Source organism: Bison bison, unplaced genomic scaffold (assembly GCF_000754665.1).
Source record: "Bison bison bison isolate TAMUID 2011002044 unplaced genomic scaffold, Bison_UMD1.0 scf7180017864500, whole genome shotgun sequence".
In the NCBI taxonomy this organism is placed as follows: Eukaryota; Metazoa; Chordata; class Mammalia; order Artiodactyla; family Bovidae; genus Bison; species Bison bison.
Window position 1 is genome coordinate 5,481,464 of NW_011495059.1, and position 10,885 is coordinate 5,492,348.

General features: G+C 39.9%; 1 protein-coding gene across 4 annotated transcripts in view; it reads right to left on the bottom strand.

The window, feature by feature from the left end:
- Positions 1-10,885, bottom strand: part of RALGAPB (Ral GTPase activating protein, beta subunit (non-catalytic)) — a 92,914-nt gene that overhangs the window by 81,583 nt on the left and 446 nt on the right. Inside the window, exon 1 of one of the 4 annotated variants that reach the window (XM_010829164.1) lies at positions 7,080-7,792. The exons of the other annotated variants lie outside the window; for them this stretch is intronic. The gene's annotated coding sequence lies outside the window, so the exon portion shown is untranslated. Of the gene's footprint in view, positions 1-7,079; positions 7,793-10,885 lie in introns of those variants that run through there. 4 annotated transcript variants of the gene reach the window in all.

Here is a 10,885-nt window from a genome sequence, read left to right on the forward strand (position 1 = left end):
TGGAGAAAAGGGAACCCTCTTACACTGTTGGTGGGAATGCAAACTAGTACAGCCACTATGGAGAACAGTGTGGAGATTCCTTAAAAAACTGGAAATAGAACTGCCTTATGATCCAGCAATCCCACTGCCGGGCATACACACTGAGGAAACCAGAAGGGAAAGAGACACGTGCACCCCAATGTTCATCGCAGCACTGTTTATAATAGCCAGGACATGGAAGCAACCTAGATGCCCATCAGCAGATGAATGGATAAGAAATCTGTGGTACATATACACAATGGAGTATTACTCAGCCATTAAAAAGAATACATTTGAAGCAGTTCTAATGAGGTGGATGAAACTGGAGCCTATTATACAGAGTGAAGTAAGCCAGAAAGAAAAACACCAATACAGTATACTAACGCATATATATGGAATTTAGAAAGATGGTAACAATAACCCTGTGTACGAGACAGCAAAAGAGACACTGATGTATATCAGTCTTATGGACTCTGTGGGAGAGGGAGAGGGTGGGAAGATTTGGGAGAATGGCATTGAAACATGTAAAATATCATGTATGAAACGAGTTGCCAGTCCAGGTTCAATGCATGATACTGGATGCTTGGGGCTAGTGCACTGGGACGACCCAGAGGGATGGTATGGGGAGGGAGGAGGGTGGAGGGAGGAGGGTGGAGGGTTCAGGATGGGGAACACATGTATACCTGTGGCGGATTCATTTTGATATTTGGCAAAACTAATACAATTTTGTAAAGTTTAAAAATAAAAAAAAATAAAATTAAAAAAAAAAAAAAGAAACAGCTACCATCCTTCTCAATTCTGAAGTATAGACAGGAGTATCTTTCTTGAAAAAACACTCTGGAAGACCAGTCAAAACAGGACTAATAGCTCTTAAATTTTTCTTAAAATTTTGTTTAAAGTTTTTAAATATAAGAGATTTTTAATTTTTCAAATCTATTAATGTTTAAATGATTACATGGAAGAAAATGAAATAAATGCTTAAAAATGCTTATCACATTTCAAGAAACATGTAAGGTAGACAGGAATAGAAAAGATACAATGAAAAGGTTGAATTAAAATATTTCAATGCATGTAATATCAATAGAAAAATATAGATGCTAACTTTCAATAAAATGCATAAAAGACAAAAATATTAAGACGAAGATATACATTGTAATTACAACTGTCCCTTGGTATTCACAGGGTACTGGTTTGAGGACCCTCCGACAATATTAAAATCACAAATGACCAGGTCTCTTACATAAAGTAATTACATGTAATCTATGCACATCCTCCCATATACTTTAAATCTCCAGATTATTTATAATAAATACCTCCTACGGTGAAAATGCTATGTAAATAGTTGTAAATATAAGAGAAATGCCATATAAAAAGCTGCCTGCACATGGTAAATTCAAGTTTTTCTTTCTGGAACTTTATGAAAATTTTTTTCCTAAATATTTTGAATTCATGGTTGGCTGAAGCTGCAGATTCAGGACCACCAACAGAGGGCCAACTGCACAGGCAAGTTAAATAAAACAATGAAGAGAAAATAAACATTGGAAACAAATAAGAATATCAAAAAGTAAAGCAACTAAAAGTATCCTTTTGTACCTATTAAACTAGCAAAATGTGTGATAAAACCACACTTTGATTTAGGAGGTAAGGCCAATGGGACACATTTCAAGAGTTTAAGGGAAAGATATTCAATTAAAAAAAGGACTGCCCCCCCCACCCCAGAAGACACCTAGGAAACATCAGGTGCACTTCTGGTTAACATTATGATCAGGGCATGCTACCGGTTATTCACGGACAGATCCAGGTTATTTATGGGCAGATCTTATAATACAGAAGACAGTCCTGCACAATGAATAATTATGTTACAATTATGCTACATTTTACCTGACTTTCTAATGTCTGCCAGAAAATCATTGTGTTTTCAATTGTTTCAGCCTAAAAATCTAACTTTTACTCATATATACAAAATATTTTGTGGTGTTTTAATATACATCAGATTTTCCAGTAACGTAATTAACCCTGCAAACTGAGGAAAAATTCAAGTTTTTCATGTTTAGAACCTTACTGTACCAAGAACTGTTCACCATTTCAGAACAATCACATCACCAAAGGCCACAGCATTGGTGGTATCTGAGTTGCTAATACCACACACTGCTTTCAGTAACACAATCACAAGAATTTCGTATGTACTTAGCCCTTATTTCAAAATGTCAAATATGAAGTGCATATTACTGTCTTACTTCTCAATTTATAAGCAGACACAAGCATCTGACCACTTTATATGTCTAGTATAGCTGGACCTGAACATTCTTACCAAAATACTAATTTTATCGGAAGGATAGTAATTCATGGTTTTAATTTGTTATTGTTAGTTTCACATATTTTTTTAAATTTCTGTGTTGTTAGGTTATATATTATGTGTTAATTTCAACACAGTGAAGCAGTCATTACCAAATATTAGATCTGGGAAGGACAAAAACCTCCAGTCTAGGAAACTAAACACAGTAAATTGTGAAGCAGGTAGGGTGGGCATTGTGGCAAACTAGAGAATTAAAGCTCTCTTTAATGGCACAGTCACTACTCAGCCTTAACCAACTATTACCCTTAAAGAATACAGACCCAATTTTTCAAGAGACACAGAGAAAATTTGAACTTCTCTGTAAAGTCTACTCTTCAAATGTTTTCAGCTGACTCAAGTTTAAAAAACAAAACAAAACAGGATGCAAGCTAAAAAAAACTCGTGGGTCAATTTATGACTGATCAAAGATAAAAGCATATGCTAGTTTTGATAACCAAATTAGCATGATTCTTGTGGAAGGAACGTAGGGAGGCGTACGTTATGAATGAGCCATTGCCGCCCTGGAAGTTACCCTAACCCATCTCTGCCCCAGGGTCTGGGGTTATAATCTATCTGTGGAGGTCCTATAACATCATTTTGTTTCATGTTTGCTGCCGTTAGGGGAGGAAAAAAGCTGAGGGTCGAGTGTAACGTGGCAGATTTGGCAGGGTAAGTCCTGCTGGGCTCAGTTTTGTCAGTGGTCAGCCTACTCTCAAACGCACAAAGAAGAACCCCCTCTTGCTGGACAGCTCAGGCTGTCCAAATACCAAACCCAGAGATCTCAGAGAACATCAACGGTTTTAGGAACCAGAAGTGCTCCATAGTCTAGGGCCTCCTGGACAGGGATGTTCACATCAGCATCAACCTCTCACGAGTCAAAAATCCTGCTGGGCCTTGACTGCCTAATCCACTCACCATGGAACCGTTTCTAGTTCTATCCTGTCACTAAATGGACACACATTTGTAAGGCACCTCAGGCTGATGCCAATTTTCTAACCATTCACCCAAGAACAGCATGAATGTTTTGCCAATACATAGTAGGAGACATAGTAATATCAGGTGCTTTGATGCAGTGATATTAATATTGCTTAATTTATCCTCATGAACCAATTCAAAAGAGAAATGCACTAGACAGTCACTGTTGTATTGCTAAGACGGGGAAGTGAGCATAATTTAACTATCCATCAACAATGGAATACCTTCATAATTAGGGCAGATTAACTCTATATACTATAATGTAGCCATTAAACATAGAGATAAGAAGCATAAAAACAAATAGGAGACTGGTTAAAAGCCAGGACTCTGGAACTAAGCTTCTTATATTCAAACCCAGCTCCACCACCTGCAAGCTAAGAGATCTTACAAGAGTTACTCTACCTCTGCATCTGAGCACCTTCATCTGTAAAATGCAAATAACAGCAGGATAACGGCCCCCTTTAGAGTTGTGATTAGAGAATCAAGACATGTAAGATGTTTGGAACATGTATGGGGGGATGTATATATCATGATTACACTAGAAAAACATTCATGACTGAAAATTAGAAGGATCACAGAAAAAATATGAGTAGTTTTAGCTGCATAGTAGAACTGCTGTACAGTTTGATATAAGTTCTTATTAATAGCATGAATGTGTGCTAAGTCACTTCAGTCATGTCTAACTCTTTGTGACCCTATGGACTGCAGTCCACCAGGCTCCTCTGTCCATGGGATTTCCCAGGCAAGAAAACTGGAGTGGGTTGCCATGCCCTCCTCCAGGGGATCTTCCTCACCCAGGGATCAAACCCATGGTCTCTTGCATCTCCTGCATTGGCAGGTGGGTTCTTTACCACTAGTGCCAAACCTAGGAAGCCCCTAATTAATAGCTCTTCATGTCATAAAGGCAGAGCACCGAAGAATTGATGCTTTCGAACAGTGGTGCTGGAGAAGACTCTTGAAAGTCCCTTGGATAGCAAGGCAATCAAACCAGTCAATCCTAAAGGAAATCAATTCTGAATACTTATTGGAAGGATTGATGCTGAAGCTGAAGCTCCACTCTTTTGGCCACCTGATGCAAAGAACTGACTCACTGGAAAAGACCCTGATGCTGGGAAAGATTGAAGGCAGAAGAGGGCGACAGAGGATGAGATGGTTGGATGGCATCACCGATTCAATGGACATGAACTTGGGCAAACTCAGTAAGATGGTGAGGGACAGGGAGGCCTGGTGTGCTGCAGTCCATGGGGCGGCAGAGTCAGATATGACTTGGTGATTGAACAACAACATGTCAAAGAATTGCTAAGTATATATGGGTAGACTTCACCATAGACACAAATATTCAGACACTGGCATCAAGTTGATTTATTCAATAGACAGTTATTAACCATCTATTCCAGTCCATTCTAAAGGAGATCAGTCCTGGGTGTTCTTTGGAAGGACTGATGCTAAAGCTGAAACTCCAATACTTTGGCCACCTCATGCGAAGAGTTGACTCACTGGAAAAGACTCTGATGCTGGGAGGGATTGGGGGCAGGAGGAGAAGGGGACAACAGAGGATGAGATGGCTGGATGGCATCACCGACTCAATGGACATGAGTCTGAGTGAACTCTGGGAGTTGGTGATGGACAGGAAGGCCTGACGAGCTGCGATTCATGGGATCGCAAAGAGTCGGACACGACTGAGCGACTGAACTGAACTGAACCATCTATTATGTACAATGCAGTAGATCAGGAAGGAAACAGATTACTAGGACTTGGTTACTATTTCAGTAAGTTTATAGTCTAATTGAGGTTAAAAAATACATAAATAACGAACATAAGTTAAAAAATTCAAGTTCTGAACACCTTTTTTTAAAAAAAGAAAAGCTATAGGCAAGATATTATCTAAGTTCAGAGGACAAAAGACTTTTGGATGAAAGAAAGGCTGAGCTGGAAAACAAAAGCACACAATCAGGGAAGACTATAGTATATAGGGCATATGAATTGGGTACCAAAGCAAAATTATAAATTTTAACAGAGATAAGAAAATGGAGTGGATAAGAGAATACAAGGGGCAGCTAGTATATAAGAGGAAGGACACTTGCTTCAAGTAGCAAAAAACAGCATCATAAACTAAAAACCTAGAGTGGCAGAAAAGCAAACTACATACAGAAGGCAGTAGGGTTTCAAGATAAGGAGTGACTTATCTTGAACTTATGGAATATCATTATTATAATTATAATGATAATTAATAATTATGAAAGACTATGAATACTAGGACTGGAGATCTGAAATTAATGTAGTAAAAACTGGGGGCAGAGATGAGAAAAAGTTTAACTTTATCACAGGAATAACACAACAGAAACTGAATTCCTATTCAGGAAATTTGATGGAAGTGTCCAACACAGGCTGAGGGGACAGCAGAAAAGCAGACTCCAGTGTGTCTGATACACTGAGGAAGGGAAGGGCAGGAAGGATGGGAACATGGCCGGGAGGGTTGGGCACTGTGGTGAAATAGGAAGACATAACTGAAGTCAGATGGTTGACAGCTTTGACTGCTGTGTTAAGGATCTTATGAGTCTCCTTCCCAACTATCAGGGCTGTTGGCTATCAATTTGAGCTGCTAACAGCGAAGTCTCCACTGTCAACACTCTAAAAGTAAATGTGATATTGAATTGAAGGTGAAAGTCACTCAGTCGTGTCCGACTCTTTGCGACCCCATGGACTATACAGTCCACGGAATTCTCCAGGCCAGAATACTGGAGTGGGTAGCTGTTTCCTTCTCGAGGGGATCTTTCCAACCCAGGAATCAAACCCAAGTCTCCCGCATTGCAGGCAGATTCTTTACCAGCTGAAGAACAAGGGAAGCCCAAGAACACTGGAGTGGGCAGCCTATCCCTTCTCCAGTGGATCTTCCCAACCCAGGAATCGAACCAGGGTCTCCTGCATTGCAGGTGGATTTTTTTACCAGATAGGAGCAAGGCAAAAATGACAGTGCCCCCTGAAGATCACTTAATATCCTTCCCAACTTCACACACTTCCACTTTCTAGGTACTCTCTGGATGTTTCTAATGTCAGGTCATTGTGTGCTAGGTAACAGCTTATGGCTTCTAAGTACTACCACAGAGTAACATGAAGGTCTGGTCTAATTGACAAATTACCAAAATGATCAATACAGTGGTAGACACACTAAGACCACAGTCTGGCATTAATTACATCAATTGACTCAGCCAATATTTATTACATGCCTTCTATACACCAAGCACGGGGAATATCATAATGAATAAACATCATTCTTGTTCCTAAGGAGCTTCAAATCTAATTACAGAAAACAATTTTTCATAACTTTGTAAAATAAATTCATACATCAGTTATTTCATTGAACAAACATTTTTTAAACACCTGCTATGTGTCAGATATTGTCCTAACATGTAGGGAGGCAAATATGAATACGACACAACTGCTGCCCAAGAAAAAGTTTCATAGTGAAGAAGAGAAACCCACGATGAATAAATCCAAGATACAGTAGCATTCAACATGACAATTGAGGTGATGATTTATGAAGGGAACATCCTACAACAAAAAAACTGCTACAGATCCTGCTGGATAACAATGCAGCTGGATACAATTGACCATTTTCAAAAAGTTCTCATGTTACTTCACTTTAGTTCCACAACAAGCATAGGAAGTTAAGGAAGACAGATGTCACTAGCCACTACGACTTGCTCACGGTCACATGAAGCAACAGGTGAGCTGGGATAAGAAGTTCCACCTCTTGCCGCGAAGTCCAATGCTCCTTCTTTTGTTCAGACTCCGCACCTCACCATATGACCTTGGACAAGTCACTTGGCATTTGTCATAGTTTCCTCACCTGTAAAACAGGGAGAATACCTGCAGTACCTAGCTACAGTGACTTGGGAGAAGGATCAAACAAAGCAATGTAAGTCAACATACTCTGAGTAGTACAAATCCAAGATAAACACTATCAGGCATGCTTTGTTTCTCTAAGGAAAAATAGGGTATAGGGTGCCGAAACACTGGATAAATGAACTGAGTAAATAAATGCTGGATCTTAAGGCACGTACATGTGTTCAAGGTCACGCATAGAACTTTTATAACTAACAAAGACAAAAAGAACATATTTCATATTTCTGTTGTAGTCCTATTGACCCCCATGGCAAATATCAATCAACCTTGGCCAAAAAGGAATGCATTCACCTGTGCACCAGATTCTAACTGTTAGGGATCCTATAAAATGCCTGAATTACAAGAAAGAGAGACAAGTTCTGCCTGCATTCCTTCCGAAAAGTGAAAACAGGTAGTTTTTGCTAGCCTACCCCCCACAAAAGAATACTCTGTCTGTCCCCACCACCACCACAGTGCTCATGCTCATCTTTTATGCCTCACACTTGCTCTAATACAGTAACCATAACTACATGTTACTTAAATTTGAATTAAATTACAAATTCAGTTCAGTTACACTAGTTACATTTCACATATTACATGTGGCTAATGGCTACCATATTGGACAGTGCAGATATAGAACAGTTCCAGAAATTTCTATTTGGCAAAGCTGCCTTAGACACTACACTTTTATTACAACCCTTATTAGGCTATAGATTCCTGAAGGAAAGGAGCTGTGTCTTATTTATTGTAACATCCCCAGTCTATACAGCAAAGTACATGTCATACGATGAAAAGCACTCACTATTCATCTAACTTAGTATCTCAAACATAGCACACTACTCTGTCCACTTCCCCCATCCCAACACACACACACACACACACACACACAGAAACATGACATCCTCTCATATGAGAGGTGTGAGGGTGGAAGGGGATACTGTATCCAGAGCAAGAAGACCTGCATTCTAGTCTTGGATGTGCTACAGCCAACCATGTAGTCCTGAGCAAGTTACCTATTTTCTTCATCTATAAAAACTTACACTTAAACTCCATGTACCTTAATTCTAAAACTCTTAATCAGCTTGCACCAAAGAAAATAATGTATTCTATCTGAAACAGACCTATCTGAAAGGTCTTTACAGATGTCAGGCAACACATCTGCTAACACCGATGGGTACCTCATATTTAAAAGAATCATTTCTAGTCCTCAGGCTCTCATGATTAGTCACCTTTGGTCTTTAACTGAGTCTGTGTAGTTTTTCACCTTTTCTTGGGGATCAACTAGAGACTTAAACCCGAAGCTTAAAGATTGAGTTTCTTCCATGTCCTAAGGCCAGAATGGGATACTCTGCCATATCTGATCAGAGAAACAGGGCAAGTTTCTTGAGTGTCTGAATGTAACATAAATTATTCCATCAGTTTCTACATTAGCCTTAGCCTAAAATTTGAGCAAACAATACAAAACTGAACCAAGAAAATCTTTCTATAATAATCTGTATAATGTAAAGAGTGCCATTCCATGAAATGTGCTTTTTATTCAGTCCATATACTTCACCATATTTAACTGCAATAAAAAAATCTTTACTGTCAAAAAACCTCTTCATAATGACCTTCACACACATACTCACTTGTATAAACCTTACATGGTTTTAAGACTAGCCAAGTACAAATATAATCTGAATTACCAGACTGCCTTCCTTTATAATTTGTAAATATGTTGGACAATAGCAGTTCAGGCATTCTGTAATAAATACATACTAACTTTATCAATTCTTCTGACATCAAGGTTTTAATCTTTGTTAAGTATTTCTTAAATTCTCCCTCCCAGTAATAGGATGAACTACCAACGGCACTTCCATCTATTAGTATTTACCAAGTGCCAACAAGGTAGTAACATTTTAAAGTATTAAGCTGCTCAGTGGTGCCCAACTCTGTGAACCCATGGGATGTAGCCTGCCAGACTCCTCTATTCATGGGATTTTTCCAGGCAAGAATATTGGAGTGGGTAGCCATTCCCTTCTCCAGAGGATCTTCTCGACCCAGGGATCGAACCCGGGTCTCCTGCATTGCAGGCAGACTCTTTACCCTCTGAGCCACCAAGGAAGCCCAATTACACTGAGTGGATGGTAACTAAACGTAGTGTTTGGACAGTATAGTGTTCAGCGGGGAACACAGACAAATGTCTAAGAGCAATAAAAAGGTTTCCACTACAGAACTGATTGTATCTGCTTGTGATAAAACTAGATATTAAAAATCAACCAATGTTGACTGCACATAGTCCTTTTGAGTGTGTCACTAAGTGCTAAGTGTGCAACTTAGTGCAATTCAAGTGCTAAGAATGCAACGTGTTTATTCAACTTGGGGACACTAATTAACCTAACTAGAGTTTTTTCAAGCAAAAAAGAGCAAAACTCTGTAGACTAAGAACTACCAAACACCTTTTGCAAAAATGGAAATAGAGAAGGATCTGTTTGCCGCATGCAATATGTGGCATAAAAGGGACTCAAACATTCCATTCAGTAAAACCTTTGTTGAGTCTGTATGTCAAAGCACTGGGCGGAGTACAGAGATGAGAAAAGATGGTTCAAGTCGCTCACAATCTTAGCAGAAGAAAGAGAAATATGGCACAGAAAGATCATTGGTAAATTTCATTAGGATCATGCTAAGGAGCAGATAGGAAAGACCCAAGGTTGTTGGGAGTGAGGGGCTGGGAGGGAAGAGTCACAGAGAGGGATCCTGAAGGTTAAAAACTCTGGGAGTTATGCAGCCAAAGATAGAAAGAAAAGGCTCCGTGCACGTGTGTAAGAAAGAGCAGAAGTGTGTGTGTTTGGGTGGCGCAGGGAGAAACCCAAGAGGACAGTCTAGGCAAAGAACAACATATGCAAACAAGACCCTGAGATCAGAGACACTATATCCGTGAGTACTGTGTATCTAGGAAAATTGCAAGGTAACAGTTTCGCATGAGATGCACACACTTTACAAGGTCCAGCTGACTCGGAAATCCTGCACAGAAAGTTACTTCCCACCCCCAGTAAGCTTTCACAAGGTGCAGTGAGCCTAATGAAAAGATTATCTGCGGGTGGAACCAGAGTTTAAAAAAAAAAAGTCCCATAAGGTTCTCCTACACACTTAAACTGGAGAAACACTGAAACGTTTTCTTGAGATGCAAAATTATCTAGCAGTTCCCAAACTTTGCTGCACACTGAATTCATGGCGGAGATCTTTAAGAAATACTGTCTGGCGTTGTCCCCGCCCCCCGCCCGCCAGCTCCACTCCCAGACACCCTGATTTAATTGGCCTGGCTCTGTTACCCGTGCATCAGAAATCTTTAAAAGATGTTCCAGGTCATTTTTACGTACAGCGAAGTTGGAGAGCCACTGACCTAATAGTTAAGAACTTGGATCTGGAGTCAAATTTACCAGCTCTGTGACCTTGGGCATAGACGTCACCTAACCATTAAGGGCCTCAGTTGCCTCATCAGGAAGATGGGGATAATAACCCTCCCTTACCGGGTTGTTGTGAAGTTGGATGGGGTGAACGTAATGGCCTGGCACAACGCCCGGCGTATAGTAAGCGCTAAACAAGGGCTAGATGTTCATCTTCATTATTAACTCTTCCTCCTCGAGAGTCACCGTGCAATGGGCAGCATCGTTCCCACAGGGCGGCAGCCAC